General features: G+C 43.0%; 1 long non-coding RNA gene across 2 annotated transcripts in view; it reads right to left on the minus strand.

Moving 5' to 3' along the window:
* The window catches only part of LOC137377927 (uncharacterized), a 115069-nt gene that overhangs the window by 87871 nt on the left and 5123 nt on the right, over positions 1 to 22075 (minus strand). For both annotated transcript variants that reach the window (XR_010976515.1, XR_010976514.1), the window contains exon 2: positions 12699 to 12833. This is a non-coding gene — a long non-coding RNA (uncharacterized lncRNA). The remainder of the gene's footprint in view (positions 1 to 12698; positions 12834 to 22075) is intronic.

The following is a 22075-nucleotide window of genomic DNA, read 5'->3' on the forward strand; positions in this document are numbered from 1 at the left end:
CAAATACCCAGCAGTACCATATGCCAGGTAAAGCTTAGAAAAAGGAAAAAATCCACAAACAAAATTATCAGTACAAAATCCAACAAAAAAATCAGCATGTTTATGAGCTCATTTGTGCATGACTGAGGCACTGCTCAAGAATTTAAACTTTGTCACAATTAAAAAAAAAACTTAAAACATGGGCTAAATTTTTATTGTCACGAATGGGTGAGCAACTGGCAGAGCTTATCACCCATCTGTAATGATTTCAATGAATGAAATTCAGATGGGTGCTTTACAGGCTGGATGATCCACTCAGTCACATTAAACCCCCAATGGCCACCACCTCCACCCCCCTCCCACCCCTTTCCCTTGCTGGCAGTGAAGATGAAAATTTAGTGCATTGATTGCATCATTTTTGGAGAAATAACTGGTGAACACATTTTTGAAAGTTATATATGTGCTATTTGGATTCCTCTGTGTAATTTGCTTTCTTGTATTGTTCAAAAACACTATTTCTGAATGTTCACAAGTACAACATGTCACTTATTGGGGCATAATTGCATTTTCACAATGGGAACTAGCCGAGGCACCCTCCTTCATGAATGTGATGTTGCCAGGATCCTAAGACAAGAACAAAACAAATCAAGCTGAACACTGCAGAAATAATGAGAATTTTCCTTGGAGGGTAAGCAACCACAATCCCAAAGAAGCCAATCTACTTCTGAACTGATGTTGAAAGACTGGCTTGGAGAAGAAAAAGAAGAGACCGATGACCTGAGTGCAATCAGCAAAAAGTTATACTTATATAATTCATTTCATGTCCTCAGAACATCCCAAAATACTTCAGTGGAACCAATTACAGCAGCCGATTTGTACAAAACAATAATAAGTTCATTTTGCAGAGAGAGTGAAAGGAACAGTACCCTATAGAATATTTGAAATTGTAATTATCTTCATTCCCGGCTGAGGTGCATGTTTAACTGAATAAATGATACATGCAGTAAACTTAAATATGTCTCAGTATAATGGTAATGAGCTTTGTATACTTTCAATGGCAATATTTTTGTGGAAAAAGTCATGCAGGACAAGTTTGCTTGAGGAAAATACTAACAAACTTTTAAGTTATATTTCTCAAGTTTGAAAAGAATGACATGATTTTTGGGAGAACTGTTAATCAAGGAATATCCCACTGTGTGATATTTGGAAAGTAGGGGTGGAGGAAGGTGCTCTCGGTCAGAGGTGTTCTCACACCTCAGCAGAGAGGCCTTCAGACAGCTTTATGGTTGGGAACATTTGGGGGTAACATGGAGGAGTTGGTTTTATATCAATGTGGTAAAAATACTGACCAGCATATCCATCTGTTCTGCCCAATTATTTAACATTAAATAGGCAAACATGTCACTATGAATCTACAGCCACATATTCAATGGCATTCAAACATGAAGAAATCCTTTTCTCCCTGAACATTATATTCCAGTATTAATTTTCAGAAATATTTTTCTGTCTTTTCAGAAACCTTGGGCAGTTTGTGCACTTTCCTTGTAGCTATCTCTATCCTTCCTTGTGGTGTTGATATCACGTAATTGTCCTCAGGAATACTTGTCAAAGCATTTGACAAGAACAATAAACTGAGACTTTGAGAAAGATGACCACTGCAGTCGCTTTCTGGACCTATTAATAATAGCAGTGCATGATGTGACATTTGTTTGCATCTGTTACATGTAAAGGATCTCATTAGAGTGATAGATTTGAAAATTGAAAGTTGTGTTCTTTTTGCATGTCCTGATACTGATTGTAATTTGGGAGAACAGTTAATTTAACCCGAGTGCTGACTGTGACCTGTAACCCCCATGACTTGTTCTCAAAGGCTATCACAAACTTGTATTATCATTTCACCTTTCAGTTTGTTGGGAAAATACTATTGAGATTCTCAAAGAGTGCAATCACACATCCAATAGCTTCAGCTGATTGTAATTTATATCTTAATTATAGAAAATGTCATGGTAATGTCCTTCGGTATGTTTAAATGTTTAATGGAACAAATTATTTGCAGCATCTGTGTGAAAACAGGCTCTGTTGATTGAAATCAAGATATGTCACTAAACCTTCTTGGCTTGACTATGCCAGTCTCAGTGGAGAAACTGTCATCAAAACGGTAATTGTTTTTGACCACATACAGTTTGTGGAAATTAATGCTTTATTGAAAATGGCAGATTGAGCAGAATTTAGAATCCTTTGAGGCCTTTCATACCACAGTATCACTAAATATGACATGTAGTGCAGCAATTATGAAAATTAGTGCTTAACCTCCTAAGGTTGAGGGTACTTCTCATACCAAGTACCATGGCAGAATATCAAAAAATTATAATTATTTCAGGAAAGAAAAGTTGTTCTGCAATATATCCAAAGCTTTTTATCAAAGGCCATGATTTTCTATTTTGACAATGATTTTAATTCCACAATTTGTAGACTCATTGATCATTACTACCATTGGGTAGAACTGTGTTTTAGATTTATTTTTGCAGTGCTACATGAGTTTTGCAATCAGCTATTTTAGAAGGGATGAGGAAAGTAAAAAACATCTATCACACAATGACAAGTGCATCCATTTAGTTGTTACAAGGGTTTGGATCAATGGTATATACTAGACCACAAACTTAGTGGCATAATAAAGCATTGTGTTGCATGCATAATCTTTTGTGAGGGACAAAACTTGTCTTTATTTGCATCTTCTGATTTGCAGAAGCTATCTCAGAAAACTTTATAATGAGGGAGAAAAGGATGCTGTGGGCACTGAAATGGGGTAAACAAAAAGCTATAGAGGCACTTGGATGGGAACCAAAGCCACAATTTAAAAGATTTTGAAAGCAGAGAGGGAGGTAGCAAGAGAGAGTGGATTTGGTCAGGAATTCCAGAGGGCAGGAGGATACTGGTTGAATGAGCAAGGTGAAGAGGAGGAAGCAAGAGGTAACGAGGAGTCTAATATTAGGGAAGCAGAGGATACACGGGGGACATATGTTGAAAGACTAAGCTAGGATGAGAGAAAGCTTTGGAGAGACCTGAAAACAAGGACAAGGATTTTGAAATTGACAAGCTGGAACACAGGAAGCTAGTGAAGCTTGAGGGGATGGAATGATGAGAGTGTGAGGCTTAGTGTGCATCATTATGTAGACTGTTGCATAGGTTTAAACTTGTTGAGGGAGAGGTTTGATGTTTGGAGGTCAGATAATAGGGCATTGGAGAAGTCAAACCTTGAGACAATGAAGGAAATATTCAGTAGAAAATCTTTTTTTTTCCCCTAGTGGAACAATAGTTCTTAAAAACGTTTATTTTTTAGAAGTATATATGTCTTTGATTATGTTAGCAATATATGAAATGCCAGTGAATTTGGCTCCAGGTTATCTTCAGTGTGGGCTGCCTTTCCTCCATGATAACCATGACTTAAACAGATATAAAAACAATTGCGTGCCGAACTCTACCTTGTAGAGGCTCAGCGCCAACTCTCAGACACTTCTTCCTGCTTCCCACTGGACCATAACCCCACTACCGAACATCAAGCGACTGTCCACAGGACTGTCACTGACCTCATCTCTTCTGGAAATCTTCCCTCTACAGCTTCCAACCTCATAGTTCCGCAACCCCGGACAGCCCACTTCTACCTCCTTCCCGAAATCCACAAATAGGACTGTCCCGGCAGACCTGTTTTAGCCTGGTCCTGCCCCACTGAACTTATTTCTTCCTATCTTGACTCTATCTTTGCTCCGCTGGTCCAGTCTCTTCCCACCTACATCCGTGAGACTTCTGATGCCCGACATCATTTTGACAATTTCCAGATTCCTGGCCCCAACCGCCTCCTCTTCACTATGGACATCAAATCTCTCTGCACCTCCATCCCCCATCAGGACGGTTTGAGGGCTCTCTGCTTCTTCCTTGAGCAGAGGCCCAACCAGTCCCCATCCACCACTACCCTCCTCCGCCTGGCTGAACTTGTTCTCACATTGAACAACTTCTCCTTCAACTCCACTCACTTCCTTCAAGTAAAAGGTGTTGCTATGGGTACCCGCATGAGCCCTAGTTATGCCTGTCTTTTTGTGGGATATGTCAAACATTCCTTGTTCCAGTCCCATTAACACCCTATCTGTACTAATGCTTTGTCTTTCAGCAGCCCATTAACATATTGTTTGCCTTTGCTCCTTGACCTTCTGGTTAGTTATTCTGTGACCTTGTCCTAGCAACACCTCTTTTGTTATCTCTTGCCCCACACCCACTTTACTTGCTTAAAATCTTTTACATTTCTAATATCTGCTAGTTCTGAAGCAGGGTCACTGACCTGAAATGTTAACTCTGCTTCTGTCTCCACAGATGCTGCCAGACCCACTGAGTATTTCCAGCATTTCTTGTTTTTATTTCAGATTTCCAGCATCTGCAGTATTTTGCTTTTATATAAAAACAGTGGAGCTGATTAATGCAGCACAGATCCATACAAAATACAATGGGTAGGGTTTCTGTTTTGGGTGCAATCAGCAATTCCGGCACAAATTGTCCCCAAAATTGTGCCTGTTTTGTAAAGTGTTTTTTCCACCAGCAGCAGCCTGCCACCACCACCACCCCACCCTCCCCACAGCCCCCAACCCTCCACCTGGAGTTTTCACTGAAATTCTCATTTGAACATCACTCTGCTATTCCCGAGAGCAAACAGGCAGTGCTTAAAACAAAATTAGTTTTAAAAATTGCTATAAAATTTATTCCTTGATATATGGTAACTAAGTAAAGTTTGATTAATACAACTGAAAATGGGTTTATCACAAAAAAATAAGCATTTTAAATTAAAGTATCAGTACAGTCAATGTGAGTAACCTGATTTTGTTACTGAAAATGAGTCATAGAGTCAAAGAGACATTTATAGCGTAGAAAGAGGCCATTCAGCCCATCAAATCCATGCTGTCTCTCAGCAGAGCAATCCAGTCAGTCCTACTTCCCCGCTTGATCGCCTTAGCCCAGCAATTTTATTTCTTGCAAGTTCCCATCCAATTTCCTTTTGAAATCATTGTCTCCCTTCCACCACCCTCGTGGGCAGTGAGATCCAGGTTACCACTCGCGACATAAAAACAGTTCTTCCTCACATGCCCCCTGCATTACTTGCCCAAAACCATCAATCTGTGTCTCCTAGCCCTTGCACTATCAGTTAATGAGAACAGTTTTACCTTGTCTAACTTACCTAAGACTGTCATAATCTTATGGAACTCTATCAAATCTCCCCTCAATCTCCTTTGCTTTAAGCAGAACAACCCTAGCTTTTCTAACCTAACCTTGTAACTAAAATCCCCCAACTTTGGAACCATTTTGGTACATCTACTTTGCACCCTCTCAAGGACGCTAAATTGTGGTGACCAAAACAGATGCAGTACTCTAGTTGGAGCCTAAATAGAGCTTTATCAAGGTTCAGCATAACCTCCCTGCTTTTGTTCTTAATACCTCTATTTATGAAACCCAAGATCCCATATGTTTTATTAACCACGCTCTCAATCCGTGCTGCCACCTTCAAAGATCGATGCACATGCACTCCAGGTACCTCTGTTCCTGCACACTCTTTAGAACCATGCCATTAAGTCTATATTGCCTCACGCTATCCCTTCAGCCAAAATGCATCACCTCACACATACCTGTATGAAATTCCATCTGCCACTTGCCTGCCCCTTCTGCTCACCTATCTATGTGCTGTTGCAGGCAGTTCGTATCATCCTCACTGCCACTCCTCCAAGTTTGGTATCATCAGCAAATTTTGAAATTCTGCTCTGTATGCCAAGATCCAAGACATTTATATATCAAAGTGATTCCTGACAACGCTGTGGCCCGCTGATGTCATCAGACTGCACCAAGTTGTGTACATGCGCAAACGGGCTCCTGCTTTCTGACCGTGCGTGGTGTTCCGCCTTGCCAGGACTGGTTGGCGCATGCGCGGAAAACGTCATCATTTAATGCATATGTCATCGTGTAACACGCCTGGTCGGCCTTCACGCATGTGCTTTACGGGTACCTGAACGTCGCAGACTGTGACATTTTAGTGGAACAGGTGGCATTGGCGCCTGTGCCAGTACAGCGCCTTCTAGTGGTTGCGTTGTCAGCAAATGCAGCCTTTTATATAGCAAAACCATCAGTGATACTAGCACTGACCCTTGGGGAACACCACTGTCCACCATCCTCCAGTCTGAAAAACAACCATTTACCATGACTCGCTGTTTTCTGTCCTTAAGTCAATTTTCTTTCCAATTGGACACTGACCCTCCTATTGCATGAGTCTCAATTTTGTTAACCAGCCTTTTATATGGTACTTTCTTAAAATCCATATAGGCAACATCCACCGCATTCCCTTCATCAACCTTTTCTGCTGCTTCATCAAAAAAATTAAATTAGATTAGTCAAGCATGATCTGCCTTTTACAAAGCTGTGCTGCCTATTCTTAATTAACTCAAACCTCTCCAAGTGCCTGTTGATTTTTTTCCCCTGATTATTGTTTCTAAGACCTTACCCACCACTGATGTTAAATTAACAGTCTTGTGGTTGCTAAGACTGTCCTTACACTCTTTCTTGAATATGGATGTCACATTTGCCACTTTCCAATCCTCTGGCACTTCCCCATATCCAGGGAAAACTGGAAGATTATGGCTAGTCCTTCTGCTATCTCCACCCCCACTTCCTTTAGCAACCTGGGATGTAAGCCATCTGGACCAGATGATATATCTGCCCTCAGCATAGCCAGTCTTTCCAGTGCTTCCTCCCTCTCAATTTTTATCCTATCCATTGCCTCCACTCTCTTCACTTCAACCGATATTTTGTCAGATTCCTCTTCCTTAGTAAACACCAATACAAAGTACTCATTAACCACATTAGCCTGCCCTGTTCCTCAAAGCATATGTTACCCTCATTGTCCCTAATAGGTCCAACTCCACTTCTTGCTTTTCGCTGGGGCCCAGTATTCTTCTTAAACCTTGTTCGCTGTAGGAGACTTTTCTGTCTTGGGGTTCATGTGTTTTTGGTGGATTCAGAGGCTTGTGAGAAAGAGATGGGAGCAGACAGGAGAGAGATCTTCTCAGTTCAGGAGGAAGCAGACTTTCTCTGTTCAAACTGTTTGTACAATTCAGAAAAACCCCAGGTTGCGAAGCAGGTTAGTCACGTGACTAACTGGTCTGACCATGTCTTGGATTGTATCACCTTAGCAGTCTCTGGAATGTTCCTCTTGCACACAATACCTGATGATCAAGGTCCATTGTGGGTTGACTATGTCAGGGAATGGTCCTTCCGTCTGTTAATATGCAAATATATTTTCCAGCCACAGCTGATCTGTTTAACAAGTCCTTTCTTCACTCCAGTAACAGTTTAAAATCAATTTTCATGACAAAATTAATGTGCCACATTCTGGGCAGGTGGGGGCCTAGCATGACACCTCTACACCCAGCAGAATGTAATGCAATTTGCGAAAAGGAGCATTCCATTAAACGGATCGAGAGAAAATATAAGATACAGAAAAAAAACATGCATTTCTCTCATTCATTCATAAATCTTAAAACTTATTAAAACTGTCCCGCCCCCTTGTTGGCATCCCAGTAAATATGTGTTTCTTTGCGGAAGTTTGCCCATTTCCATGGTTGCCTCGGGTCTTTGAAATGTTTAATTAGCCATGAGTTGGAATTTTTTTCTGGAGAATCAGTAGGGGGCGGGTCTATCCTGAACTTTCAGTGCTTTGCTGAGCCATGCAAAGGCTTTTGACTTCAGGGGATGGGTGGTTCGCTTATTTTCTGACTGTGGGGGAGGATTCTTTGCTAATCTCTCCTTTGTCCCAGAGGACATTCCTGCCTGCAGCTTTTGTGCAGACCGGACTGCACTCCCCTGTGACACTTCGACTAGGTGAGGCATCACCTTCAAAGTGCTCCCCAGAGGTCTTTCTTTGTCTCTGCAGGTTTCTGTAAATGCTGTTAGCAACTCTGGTGGGGTGCTTCTAGTGTCTGCATTTATGTAGGAGGATGCGAGGTTTAACTTTTCACATTTTCTGGGGTTGGTTGACCGGACAATAGGGGTTTTCATCTGGGATTCCTCCCGGACTCCCTTTAACCTGCCCTCTTGGTCGCTTTTTCCCCTTCCCTGTCTAACCTTTTGCCAGCCTTGTGTCTGCCTGTCCCTTTTTTGTTCTCGGTGGGGGTCCCTTACAGTTCACCAGCCCTTTGCTGGAGGGTCCTCCTAACACTGGTACAGAACTTAGGAGTGCAGGTTTCACTGTAGGTTGGTGTTTTCCCTCAACCTGGCACATGTGGGAACTCCTGCAATACTCCACCACATCTTTGTGGAGTTTTAGCCTGTCAAACTGCTGTCTTATGCCGGCTTTGGTCTTTCATATACCGGCATGTACAGCTACTGTAGTCTCATGGGCCCTTCTTAATATTTCTCTCTGGTACCTCTGTGGCACCACTAACTGGTGAAATACTTTCCACTCCTTGCTGTCAGGTCTGTGAGGAGAACTCTATTTCCTCATCAGTACCTCATTCTTTAGATAGTAGCAATCAGGGACTCCCTCTGCTTCACTGGACAGTCTGTGCTAACTCTCACAATACTGGGTCGGCTTGCTGAGCCTCAGCTGGGGAAAATCCATTTAATTCATTCCCTGGGTCTCCTAATTTTCCAAAGAAAGTCTTGGATAGGCAGACCTCATGGTCATCTGCCTGCAGTGCCAATGCAGTCTCCTTTGGGGGAGCTGGTTTGATCATGGCCTGATCAACTACACATTCAGGGAAACTGCAGAGCCACTGCCCTGTCTCTCTGACCTCCTGCAGTCTTTCCTTCACTACTGGGGGGCTACCAGCTTCACCCCCACTCTATCATTACATATGAGCAGGACAACCCCGTTCACAGGCAAACTAGGGACAATCCCTACGGTAACCAGTCACCAAATCTAGGTCGCACTCCATAAGAACATAAGAAATAGGAGCAGGAGTAGGCCATTCAGCCCTTCAAGCCTGCCCTGCCATTCAATAAGATCATGGCTGATCTGTCCCAGGCCTCAACTCCTCTTTCGGGCCTGCTCCACCTAACCCTCGACTCCCCGAGATTTCAAAATTCTATCTACCTCCTCCTTAAATACATTTAGTGACCTAACCTCCTCAACTCCCTGAGGCAGAGAATTCCAGAGATTCACCACCCTCTGAGAGAAAAAATTCCTTCGCATCTCAGTTTTAAATGTCTGCCCCCTTATTCTGTAACTATGTCCCCTAGTTCGAGATTCCCCCATCAGTGGAAACATCTTCTCAACATCTACCCTGTCAAGCCCCCTTAAAATCTTATGTGTTTCTATAAGATCACCTCTCATTATTCTAAACTCCAATGAATAAAGGCCTAGTTAGCCGTTCTTGATAAGACAACCCCTTCGTCCCAGGAATCAGCTTCGTGGACCTTTTCTGAACTGCCTCCAATGCTAGTATATCCTTCTTTAAATACGAGGACCAAAACTGTACGCATCACTCCAAGTGTGGCCTCACCAACACCCTGTACAGTTGTAACAAGACTTCCCTATTTTTAAACTCTAACCCCGTAGCAATAAACGCCAAAATTCCATTTGCCTTCCTAATTACTTGCTGCACCTGCATGCTAACCTTTTGTGTTTCATGCACAAGAACACCCAGATCCCTCTGTACTGCAGTATTTTGTAGTCTTTCTCCAGCTAAATAATAATCTGCCTTTTTATTCTTCCTAGCAAAGTGGATTACCTCACACTTTCCCAACTTGAACACCATCTGCCAAGTTTTTGCCCACTCACTTAACTTATCTGCATCCCTTTGCAGATTCTTTGAGTCCTCATCACAACATGCCTTCCCACCTATTTTTGTATCATCAGCAAATTTGGATACACTACACTCTGTCCTTCCTCTAGGTGCCACAAGGATCGGTCCTAGGGCCTCAACTATTTAAAGTCATTAATATAGACAGTAAATAGTTGAGGCCCTAGGACCGATCCTTATGGCACCCCACTAGTTACGGCATTCCAACCTGATAAAGACCCATTGATCCCGACTCTCCGCCTTCTGTGTGTTAACCAATCCTCAATCCGTGCCAGCACGTTACCCCCAATACCCTGAGCTCTTATTTTGTGCAATAGCCTTTTATGTGGCACCTTATCAAACGCCTTCTGAAAATCCAAATACACTACATCGACTGGTTCCCCTTTATCCACTCTGTTTGTTATATCCTCAAAGAATTCTAACAAATTTGTCAAACATGATTTCCCCTTCATAAAACCAGGTTGACTCTGTTTGACTGCATTATGTTTTTCTAAATGTCCTGCTATTTCTTCCTTAATAATGGACTCTAGCATTTTCCCAATGACTGATGTTAAGCTAACTGGTCTATAGTTTCCTGCTTTCTGTCTCCCTCCTTTCTTGAATAGGGGTGTCACATTAGCAGTTTTCCAATTCGCTGGTACCCTACCGGAATCCAGTGAGTTTTGGTATATTAGGACCAATGCCTCCACTATCTCTGCAGCCACTTCTTTTAAAACCCTTGGATGCAGGCTGGTGCACCCGGTGTACAGGCATACACTGCCCTCCAATACCATCTGCCATCATTTTGGTGTTCACTGCACTCTCTGGGGGAGAGATCAGGCCTTTTTCCAGTAAAAGAGTTTTAGCGGCCCCTGTGTCCCTGAGAATTACTATGGACTTGCTTTCCCCAATCGAGGGATATGGGGTTACTTTCCCTTCAGACACAAAACCCTGTAACTTTCCTGCACTTGCAGTAGTCAGCTTCCTGGGTCTCACTTTTACTGCAGTTAAAGCCACAGCTTGTTCTGCTGTGCTTTCCATCAGGTTCCCAACTTCAATGAGCTGGTCTGCCCTTATTAACCCGACAGGTCTCCCTTTAATTTCCAGCAGTCAGCTTTTAGATGACCTGCCTTGTTACAATGGAAGCACACACTCCAGGTCTCACACTTACTGCTCACAGTAGAAAAATAAAGTGAAAAAGTTTGAGGCAATATCTGAAGAGTTTTTGTTACGGTTCTTCGAGCTCACTGTAGAGTCCTTGATTGTAGGTAGATCTTGCTTTTTGTTGGGGCCTGGTATTCTTCTTAAACCTTGTTCGTTGTAGGAGACTTTTCTCTCTTGGGGTTCATGTGTCTTCAGTGGATTCAAAGGCTCGTAAGAAAGAGATGGGAGCAGGCAGGAGGGAGATCTTCTCAGTTGAGGAGGAAGCAGACTCTATCTGTTCAAACTGTTCGTACAATTCAGAAAACCCCCAGGCTGCCAAGCAGATTAGTCATGTGACCAACTGGTCTGACCATGTCTTGGAGTGTATCACCTTAGCAGTCTCTGGAATGCTCCTCTTACATACAATACCTGGTGATCAAGGTCCATTCCGGGTTGAATTTCCTTTGTTCTTCCAATCACTGCTGTTAATATGCAAATGTCTTTTCCAGCCACAGAGTCATAAAGTTATGCAGCACTGAAACAGGCCCTTTGGCCCATCTTGTCTGTGCCAGCCATCAAGCACCTATCTATTCTAATCCCATTTTCCAGCACTTGGTCCGTAGCCTTATATGCTATGGCATTTCAAGCGCTTATCTAAATACTTCTTAAATGTTATGAGGCTTCCTGCCTCTACCACCCCTTCAGGTAGTGTGTTCCAAATTCCAACCATCCTCTGGGTGAAAAAACTTTTCCCCAAATCCCCTCTAAACCTCCTGCCCTTATCTTAAATCCATGCCCCCTGGTTATTGTTCCCTCCGCTAAGGGAAAATGTTTCTTCCTATCTATCCTGTCAATGCCCAAAATAATTTTGTATACCTCAATCGGGATCCCCCTCAGCCTTCTCTGCTTTAAGGAAAACAACCCCAGTCTATCTAGTCTCTCTTCATAGCTGAAATGCTCCAGCCCAGGCAATATCCTGGTGAATCTTCTCTACACCCTCTCCAGTGCAGTTACATCCTTCCAATAGTGCAGTTCCCAGAACTGTACAGAGTACTCCAGCTGTGGCCTAACTAGCATTTTATACACCTCCATCATAACCTCCCTGCTCTTATACTCTATGCCTCGGCTAATAAAGGCAAGTATCCCGCATGCCTTCCTATACACCTCATCTACCTGTGCTGCTGCCTTCAGTGATCTATGGACAAGTACACCAAGATCCCTCTGACCCTCTGTACTTCTGAGGGTCCTACCATCCATTTTATATTTCCTTGCCTTGTTAGTCCTCCCAAAATGCATCACCTCACACTTCTCAGGATTAAATTCCATTTTCCACTGTTCCGCCCATCTTACCAGCCCATCTATATCGCCCTGTAATCTAAGGTTTTCCTCCTCACTATTTACAACACCACCAATTTTTGTGTCATCTGCGAACTTACTGATCATACCTCCTATATTCACGTCTAAATCATTAATGTACACTACAAACAGCAAGGGTTTCAACACCAATCCCTGTGGTACACCACTGGTCACAAGCTTCCACTCGCAAAAACAACCCTCGACCATCACCCTCTGCCTCCTGCCACATAAGCCAATTTTGGATCCACTTTGCCAAATTGCCCTGGATCCCATGGGCTCTTACCTTCTTAACCAATCTCCTATGTGGGACCTTATCTAAAGCCTTACTGACGTCCATGTAGACTACATCAACCCTCAACTACACACCTAGTTACCTTCTCGAAAAATGCAATTAAGTTAAGGGTCTCTTACCTTTTGGGAGCGGAGTGGAGTGGACCAGTGGGGAGAACGCCGAGAGCGGAGCCTATAAATCGAACCCGAGGATCGAGGCCCAGTCTCTTACCTTCCATGAGCGGAGCGGAGAGCAGTCGAACCTCTTCCAACGCGCTGGAGTTTTGAAAAAAAAAAGCCAACAGTGACGTCACAGGAGAGCTGCAAGGTGATTGGTTGGTGAGTCACTGCTGTCAGGGAATAGCTCTAAATAGCTGGGTAGGTATCTCAGGTACGAAAAGTTTAGAAGTTTAAAGTTTCTTTCAAATATAGTAAGTAGTTTTTTTTTTAGGGAGTTTTGTATTAACGAGAACCAGGGAAGAAGGGCCCTAGAGTAATTGATATTATTGGGAATTAAGATCTTCCAGAAGGTTTAATTTAATTTAAAGGGTTAAGTCATGGCAGGAGAGCTCAAAGCCGTGGTGTGCTCCTTGTGCTCCATGTCGAAAGCCGGGAACATTTCCAGTGCCCGGGACCAGCATGTGTGCAGGAAGTGTGTCCAGCTGCAGCTCCTGGAAGCCTGGGTTTCATGGCTGGAGCAGCAGCTGGGGACACTGTAGAGCATCCACGAGGTGGAGAGTATCGTGGATAGCACGTATAGAAAGGTGGTCACACCGCAGGCTCAGACCCCACAGGCAGGAGGGGAATAGGTGACCACCAGGCAAAACAAGAGGACTAGGCAGGCAGTTCAGGAATCTACTGTGGCTATTCCCCTGCAAAACAGATATACTGCTTTGGATACTGTTGGGGGGAATGGCCTCTCAGGGGAAAGCAGCAACAGCCTAATTCGTTGCACCTCGGTTGGCTCTGCTGCACAGGGGAGGAGTAAAAAGTGTGGGAATGCAATAGTTATAAGGGATTAAATTGTAAGGGGAATAGATAGGTATTTCTGTGGCTACAAAAGAGACTCCAGGATGGTATGTTGCCTCCCTGGTGCTAGAGTCAAGGATGTCTCAGAACAGTTACAGGACATTCTGAAGGGGGAGGGTAAACAGCCAGTGATCGTGGTACACATTGGTACAAACGACATAGGTAAAAAAAAAAGGATAAGGTCCTAAAAGCAGAATATAGGGATCTAGGAAGTAAGTTGAAAAATAGGACCTCAAAGGTAGTGATCTCAGGATTAATACCAGTTCCACATGCTAGTCAGAGTAGAAATAGCAGGATATATCGGATGAATGCGTGGTTGAAGAGATGGTGTGAGGAGAAGGGTTGTAGATTCCTGGGGCATTGGGGGAGGTGGGACCAGTACAAACTGGACGGGTTACACCTGGGCAGGACCGGGACTGATGTCTTAGGGGGAGTATTTGCTAGAGTGGTTGGGGAGGGTTTAAACTAAAATGGCAGGGGGATGGGAACCTTTGCAAGGAGTCAGAGGAGGGGGGGGGATCAAAGACAAGAACAAAAGACAGTAAGGGGAATAAGAAAAGTGATAGGCAGAGAAATCAAGGGACAGAATCAAACAAGGCCACTGTGAAAAATAGCGGGAAGAGGACAAGTAATGTTAAAAAGACAAGCCTTAAGGCTTTGTGCCTTAACGCGCGGAGCATTCGCAATAAAGTGGATGAATTAATCGCGCAAATAGATGTAAACGGATATGATACAGTCGGGATTATGGAGACATGGCTGCAAGGTGACCAGGGATGGGAAATGAACATCCAGGGATATTCAGTATTTAGGAAGGACAGACAAAAAGCAAAATGTGGTGGAGTTGCATTGCTGGTTAAAGAGGAAATTAACGCAATAGTGAGGAAAGATATTAGCTCTGACGATGTGGAATCTGTATGGGTAGAGCTGAGAAACACTAAGAGGCAAAAAACGTTAGTGGGGATTGTATATAGACCCCCTGACTGCAGTGGTGATGTTGGGAATGGCATTAAACAGGAAATTAGAGATCCATACGATAAAGGAACATCTGTAATTATGGGTAACTTTCATCTGCATATAGATTGGGCAAATCAAATTAGTCACAATACCATAGAGGAGGAATTCTTGGAGTGTATATGGGATGGTTTTCTGGACCAATACGTTGAGGAACCAACTACAGAACAGGCCATCCTAGACTGGGTATTGTGTAATGAGAGAGGAATAATTGACAATCTAGTGGTGCAAGACCCCTTGGGGACAAGTGACCATAATATGATAGAATTCTTCATCAAGATGGAGAGTGACGTAGTTGATTCTGAGACAAGGGTCCTGAATCTTAGTAAAGGAAAGTACGAAGGTATGAGGCGCGACTTGGCCATGACGGATTGGGAATCGTTAATTAAAGGGATGACGGAAGACAGGCAATGGCAAACATTTAAAGAGCGCATGGATGAACTGCAACAATTGTTTATCCCTGTCTGGTGCAAAAGTAAAACAGGAAAGGTAGCCAAACCATGGTTTGCAAGGGAAATTAGAGATGGCATTAAATCCAAGGAAGGGGCATATAAATTTGCCAGAAAAAACAACAGACCTGAGGATTGGAAGCAGTTTAGAATTCAGCAAAGGAGGACCAAGGGATTAATTAAGCAGGGGAAAATAGAGTATGAGAGCAAGCTTGCGGGGAACATAAAAACTGACTGTAAACATTTCTATAGGTATGTGAAGAGAAAAAGATTGGTGAAAACAAATGTAGGTCCCTTACAGTCAGAAACAGGGGAATTTATTATGGGGAATAAAGAAATGGCTGACCAACTAAATGCATACTTTGTTTCTGTCTTCACAAAGGAGGATACAAATATCATATGAAATGTTGGGGAACACACGGCTTAGTGAGAAAGAGGACTTGAAAGAAATCAGTATTGGTAGAGAAATGGTGTTGGGGAAATTGATGGGATTGAAGGCCGATAAATCCCCAGGGCCTGATGGTATGCATCCTAGAGTACTTAAGGAAGTGGCCCGAGAAATAGTGGATGCAGTGGTGGTCATCTTCCAAGATTCTATAGACTCTGGAACAGTTCCTACAGATTGGAGCTTAGCTAATGTAAGCCCACTATTTAAAAAGGGAGGTAGAGAGAAAGCCGGGAATTATAGACCAGTCAGCCTGACATCGGTAGTGGGGAAAATTCTGGAGTCCATTATCAAAGATTTTATGGCAGAGCACTTAGAAAACAGTGGTAGAATCGGACAGAGTCAGCATGGATTTACAAAAGGGAAATCATGCTTGACAAATCTACGAGAATTCTTTGAGGATGTAACTAGTAGAGTTGATGAGGAGGAGCCAGTGGATGTGGTTTATTTGAACTTTCAGAAGGCTTTCGACAAAGTCCCACAGAAGAGATTAGCATGTAAAATTAAAGTGCATGGGATTGGGGGTAATGTATTGCGATGGGTAGAAAATTGGTTGGCGGACAGGAAACAAAGAGTAGGGATAAATGGGCCTTTTTTCGAATGGCAGGCAGTGACTAGTGGGGTCCTGTGGGGATCTGTGCTAGGACCCCAGCTATTCACAATATACATTAATGATTTAGGTGAGGGAACTAAATGTAATATCTCCAAATTTACAGATGACACACCTGGGTGGGAGAATGAGTTGTGAGGAGAATGCAGAGAGGGTGATTTGGACAAGTTGAGTGAGTGGGCTAATGCATGGCAGATGCAGTATAATGTGGATAAATGTGAGGTTATCCACTTTGGTAGCAAAAACAGGAAGACAGATTATTATCTGAATGGCAATAAAATGAGAGAGGAGAATATGCAGTGAGACCTGGGTGTTCTCGTACACCAGTCGCTGAAGGTAAGCATGCAGGTGCAACAGGTGGTAAAGAAGGCAAATGGTATGTTGGCCTTCATAGCGAGAGGATTCGAGTACAGGAGCAGGGATGTCTTGCTGCAATTATACAGAGCCTTGGTGAGGCCACACCTGGAATATTGTGTGCAGTTTTGGTCTCCTTATCTGAGGAAGGATGTTCTTGCTATAGAGGGAGTGCAGCGAAGGTTTACCAGACTGATTCCTGGGATGGTGGGACTGATGTATGAGGAGAGATTGAGTCAGTTAGGATTATATTCGCTGGAATTCAGAAGAGTGAGGGGGGATCTCATAGAAACCTATAAATTTCGAACAGGACTTGACAGGTTAGATGCAGGAAGGATGTTCCAGATGTTGGGGGAGTCCAGAACCAGGGGTCATTGTCTAAGGATACGGGGTAAACCTTTCAGGACTGAGATGAGAAGAAATTTCTTCACCCAGAGAGTGGTGAACCTGTGGAATTCGCTACCACAGAAAGCAGTTGAGGCCAAAACATTGTATGTTTTCAAAAAGGAGTTAGATATAGCTCTTGGATCTAAAGGGATCAAAGGCTATGGGGTGAAAGCAGGAACAGGCGACTGAGTTGGATGATCAGCCATGATCATAATGAATGGCGGAGCAGGCTCAAAGAGCCGAACGGCCTACTCCTGCTCCTATTTTCTATGTTTCTATGTTAGACACAATCTCCCCCTGACAAAGCCTTGCTGACTATCCTTGATTCGTCCCTGCCTCTCTAAGTGGAGATTAATCCTGTCCTTCAGAATTTTTTCCAATAATTTTCCCAACCACTGATGTTGGACTCACTAGCCTCTAATTACCTGGTTTATCCCTGCTCCCCTTCTTGAATAATTGTACCACATTCGTTGTCCTCCAGTCCTCTGGTACCTCATCTTTGGCCAGAGAAGGTTTGAAGATTTGTGTCATAGCCGCTGCTATCTCCTCCCTTGCCTCAATAGCAGCCTGGGATATATCTCATCTGGGCCTGGGGATTTAACCACTTTTCAGCCTGCTAAAACAGCTAATTCTTCCTCGCTTTCAATGTGAATTTGTTCAAGTATATCCCAATCCCCCCCCTGATCTCTACACCTAAATCGTCCTTCTCCATAGTGAACACAGATGAAAAGTATTCATTTAAAACCTCCCCTATGTCCTCCGGCTCTGCACACAGATTGCCACTTTGGTCCCTAATGGGCCCTACTCTTTCCCTGGGTATCCTCTTGCCCTTAATATACTTATAAAATGCCTTGGGAGTTTCCTTTATCTTGCCCACCAGTGTTTTTTCTTGTCCCCTCTTTGCTCTCCTAGTTACTTTTATAAGTACCCCCCAACACTTTCTATACTCCTCTCTGGCCTCCGCTGTTTTCAGAGCTTTGAATCTGCCTTAAGCCTCCTTTTTTTTCCTTTTCCAATCCTCTATATCCCTTGACATCCAGGGTTTCTTGGACTTGTTGGTCCTACCCTTCACCTTAATGGGTACATGTTGGCCCTGAACTCTCACTATTTCCTTTTTGAATAACTCCCACTGATCTGATGTAGACTTTCCTACAAAGCTGCTCGCAGTCCACTTTGGCCAGATCCTGTTTTATCATTGAAATCAGCCTTCCCCCAATTCAGTACTTTTATTTCTGGTCCCTCTTTGTCCTTTTTCATTACTACCTTAAATCTTACAGAGTCATGGTCACTATCCCCAAAATGCTCCCCCACTGACACTACTACCACTTATTTGGCTTCATTCCCTAGGATTAGGTCCAGTACCACCCTTTCTTTTTTAGGACTTTCTACGTGCTGGCTCAAAATCTCTCCAGTATGCACTTTAAGAATTCCGCCTCCGTTAAGCCTTTTGCACTAAGACTATCCCAGTTAATAATGGGGAAGTTGAAATCCCTTACTATTATTACCCTGTTGTTTTTACACGCCTCTGAGACTTGCCTACATATCTGCTCCTCTATATCTCCCTGACTGTTTGGAGGCCTGTTGTACACTCCCAGCCAAGTGATTGCCCCCTTTTTGTTTTTAAGTTCTACCCATATGGCCTCATTTGAGGAACCTTCTGAGAGATCATCCCTCCTTACTGCAGTAATTGACTCCTTGATCAACAGTGCAATGCCACCTCCTCTTTTAGACCCTTCCCTGTCACGCCTGAAGATTCTATACCCTGGAATATTGAGCTGCCTGTCCTGCCCTTCCCTCAGCCATGTCTCTGTGATACCAATAATATCATATTGCCATGTGTTAATCAATGCTCTCAATTCATCTGCCTTTCTAGTAAGACTCCTTGTATTAAAATAGATGCAATTCAGCCTTGCATTTTTCACTTGTGCCTTAACAGGTCTATATTTTCTCTGCCTTCCAGACTGACTCAATTTCTCCTCTATATTTGACAGTGCATCACCGCTACTGTGCCTCTACTCTGTATCCCATCCCCCTGCCTAATTCGTTTAACCCCCACCACCTCACAACAACACTAGCAAACCTCCCAGCAAGGACATTGGTCCCTTTCTGGTTCAGGTGCAACCTGTCCACTTGTACAGGTCCCACCTTCACCAGAAACAGACCCAGTGATCCAGGAAAATAAAGCCCTCCCTCCTGCACCATCTCTTCAGCCACGCATTCATCTGCTATTCCTATACTCACCAGCACGTGGCACCGGGAGTAATCCAGAGATTACAACCTTTGAAGTCCTGCTTTTTAATCTGCTACCTAGCTCCCTAAATTCTTGTTGCAGGACCTCATCCCTCATTCTACCTATCTCGTTGCTACCAATGTGTACCACACCCTCTGACTGTTCACCCTCCCCCATCAGAATGTCCTGCAGGAGCTCCGTGACATCCTTGACCCTAGCACCACGGAGGCAGCATACCATCCTGGAGTCACGTTTGCAGCCATAGAAATGCCTATCTGTACCCCTTACGATAGAATCCCCTATCACCATAGCTCTCCCACTCTTCTTCCTCCCCTTCTGTGCAGCTGAACCACCCATGGTGCCTGAACTTGGCTCTTGCTGCTTTCCCCTGAGACATCTCCCCCAACAATATCCAAAGCTGTATAGCTGTTAGAGAGGGGGTGGCCACAGGGGACTCCTGTGCTACCTGCCTTCCTCTATCTGCCTGGTGGTCACCTATGCCCTTCTTGCCTTTGCAACATTTGACACCTCACTAAATGTGCTATCCACAACGATCTCAGAATCACGGATGCTCCACATTGAATCCACCTGCAGCTCCAGCTAAGTAATGCGGGTAGCCAGTAGCTGCAGATGGATACACTTCCTGCACACATGGTCGTCAGCGACACTGGAAGCTTCCCTGCTTTCCCACATAGCGCAGGAGGAGCATATCATGGGTGCGAGCTCTCCTGCCATAACTTACCTTTAGATTACTTAGTTATTCCCTTTAATTAAAACATATTAATTACGCTAGGGCCTTGTTCTACTTCAAACACTCCCCACTACAATCTAAAGTCCTTAATAAATTACACTAATTTAAAAAAAAACGCTCTTTGGTAGCCTGATCACTGATGCGGTAGGTTTTGAGGTTTTTTTTTCCAAAAAAAAAGTTCCCCTTTTTTAAAGCTATTTACAGGCACTAACATCTGTTACTTACCCAACCAATCGCCTTGCATCTTTCCTGTGATGTCAGTGTTGACTTTTTTTCCTTCTTTTTTCAAAATTCTGGCATTCTCCCCTCAGGTCCACTCCTTTTCACTCCACTGATCTGTTTAACAAGTCCTTTCTTCACTCCACTAATAGTTAAATATCAATGTTCATTCTTGTCAGGTGGGGGCCTAGCATGACAATATTTATTCATTGAGCATAGCTTACAGAATATGAATGAGTGATGTGGTTATAAGTGAAAGCAAGGCCAATGTGGCATGTAAGTGAAAGGAATAGAAGGGTATGCTGAAAGGGTTAGATGAAGATGGGTGGCAGGAGGCTTGTATGGAACACAGACCAGTTGGGCTGAGTGGTCTGTTTCTATGCTGTAGACTCTACGTAGTTCCATGATGTTGTATAAGACACCACATTTCTCAAATCATGAAAAAGAATATTTGAGCATTATTTTCATTTTTCCAGGCTCTTCCTCTCTTAATTTCTATGACTAAAACAGGAAATGAGAGACATGGTGATGAGAGTAGAGCTGCAGAAACAACACCACAAAGTAGGGAACATGAGGCCCAGGAAATGATTTCCTTTCATACAAGGTTTTTATTTTTCAAATATTTTGCATGTCTTAAATTGCCAGAGTACCTGTTGAAGTTGTCAGAGGCTTGAAATATTTTTGGGAATTTGAGATTGTGAGTTTGTGTTAAACAATGAAGGAATGAGTGCTCCAATTTATTGGTTCAAGCTGGATAAAAGAGGTAATGAGCTCTGACTTTTTTTTGTCACAAGTGCCCTACTTATTCCCTTCTGTTCGACTTGTGTAATCAGGTTAGATATTTAATTATCGGTGTAAAAGACTGAAGTGTCTATATTGTCATGAGGTTCTTTGTGTTATCTTAAGCAACACAATGAGGTACATGGATTCTAGTTCCTTGAAGATCTCTAGATGGTTTATTAACAGCTAAACTAGTACATACAATATAGAGCAAACTATATACAGAACCATTGTCCAGGGTGTTGTTTTGCAGAGTGACTATGGCTTCTAGGCACGTGATTATTTCTGGTACTTAGCTTATTAGCATACTGAGCTCTTAAAGGGACATCACTCTTAAAGCGATATGAGCTACTAAAATTGGTTGAGGAGACAACAATGTGATTCATTGGCAATCCTGTTGTATCATGGCCATGTGCCATTGTAGAGAAGTGGCAGCAGTCCTTGCTGACATGTAGTTTGTAGGATATATCTCTAAATTCAATGTGACTTCACTTAATATGATGCATCACCCCACTGTCATCTTGGTAATTTGCAGAAAATGAATTACATAACTAACTTTAATTTGTTGGCAATGTATTTGGTGGTGGTGCTAATTAAACTAATTTCAATCTTGTTATTGATGAAATCAGTACCTTCTGGGATACTAATAAAATACATTAAAATCACTCAAGAAGGCTATTGATTCCCAAATTGAACAAGGTAAGTCTGGTACAGAAATGATAAAAAAATTGTGTCCATAATCAGTCCATCAGCAAATGCATTCATTTTCAAAATACTTCTTATTTTGGATACTTTGCACTTTTTACAATTTTTAATTTGTGACAGAAAGTAAACTTAGGATAAGCAATTTTTAAACATCAAAGATTCCATCTGGAGACAAGGCTAATGGTCAATGCTACTAAGATGTTAGTTTGGTACATTTATATTGATAAATTACCACCAATAGAGGAAAACAAGTGGGCACAAATTTCCAAAATCCCTACTCCACTGCTATAAGTGGAGTGATGTGGGAGTCCCAGATACCTACTGGAAAGGACATTGATCCTGCCACAAATCCCACGAATGGGGTCATTTTAATAATTGGAGTAGGTCATCCATGCTTGTAGGGGAGGAACAAAGTTACCCATCCGTAAGAAGTGCCAGAAAATTGAAGCGACAACTTGCTGCATTGATAGGAGGAGGGAGGAGGATGCAATTTTCTTTAATGAGCCAAAGAGATAAGTGAAAAATTTGGATCCTTGGGAATGCCAAGT

This window comes from Heterodontus francisci, chromosome 15 (genome assembly GCF_036365525.1).
Source record: "Heterodontus francisci isolate sHetFra1 chromosome 15, sHetFra1.hap1, whole genome shotgun sequence".
In the NCBI taxonomy this organism is placed as follows: Eukaryota; Metazoa; Chordata; class Chondrichthyes; order Heterodontiformes; family Heterodontidae; genus Heterodontus; species Heterodontus francisci.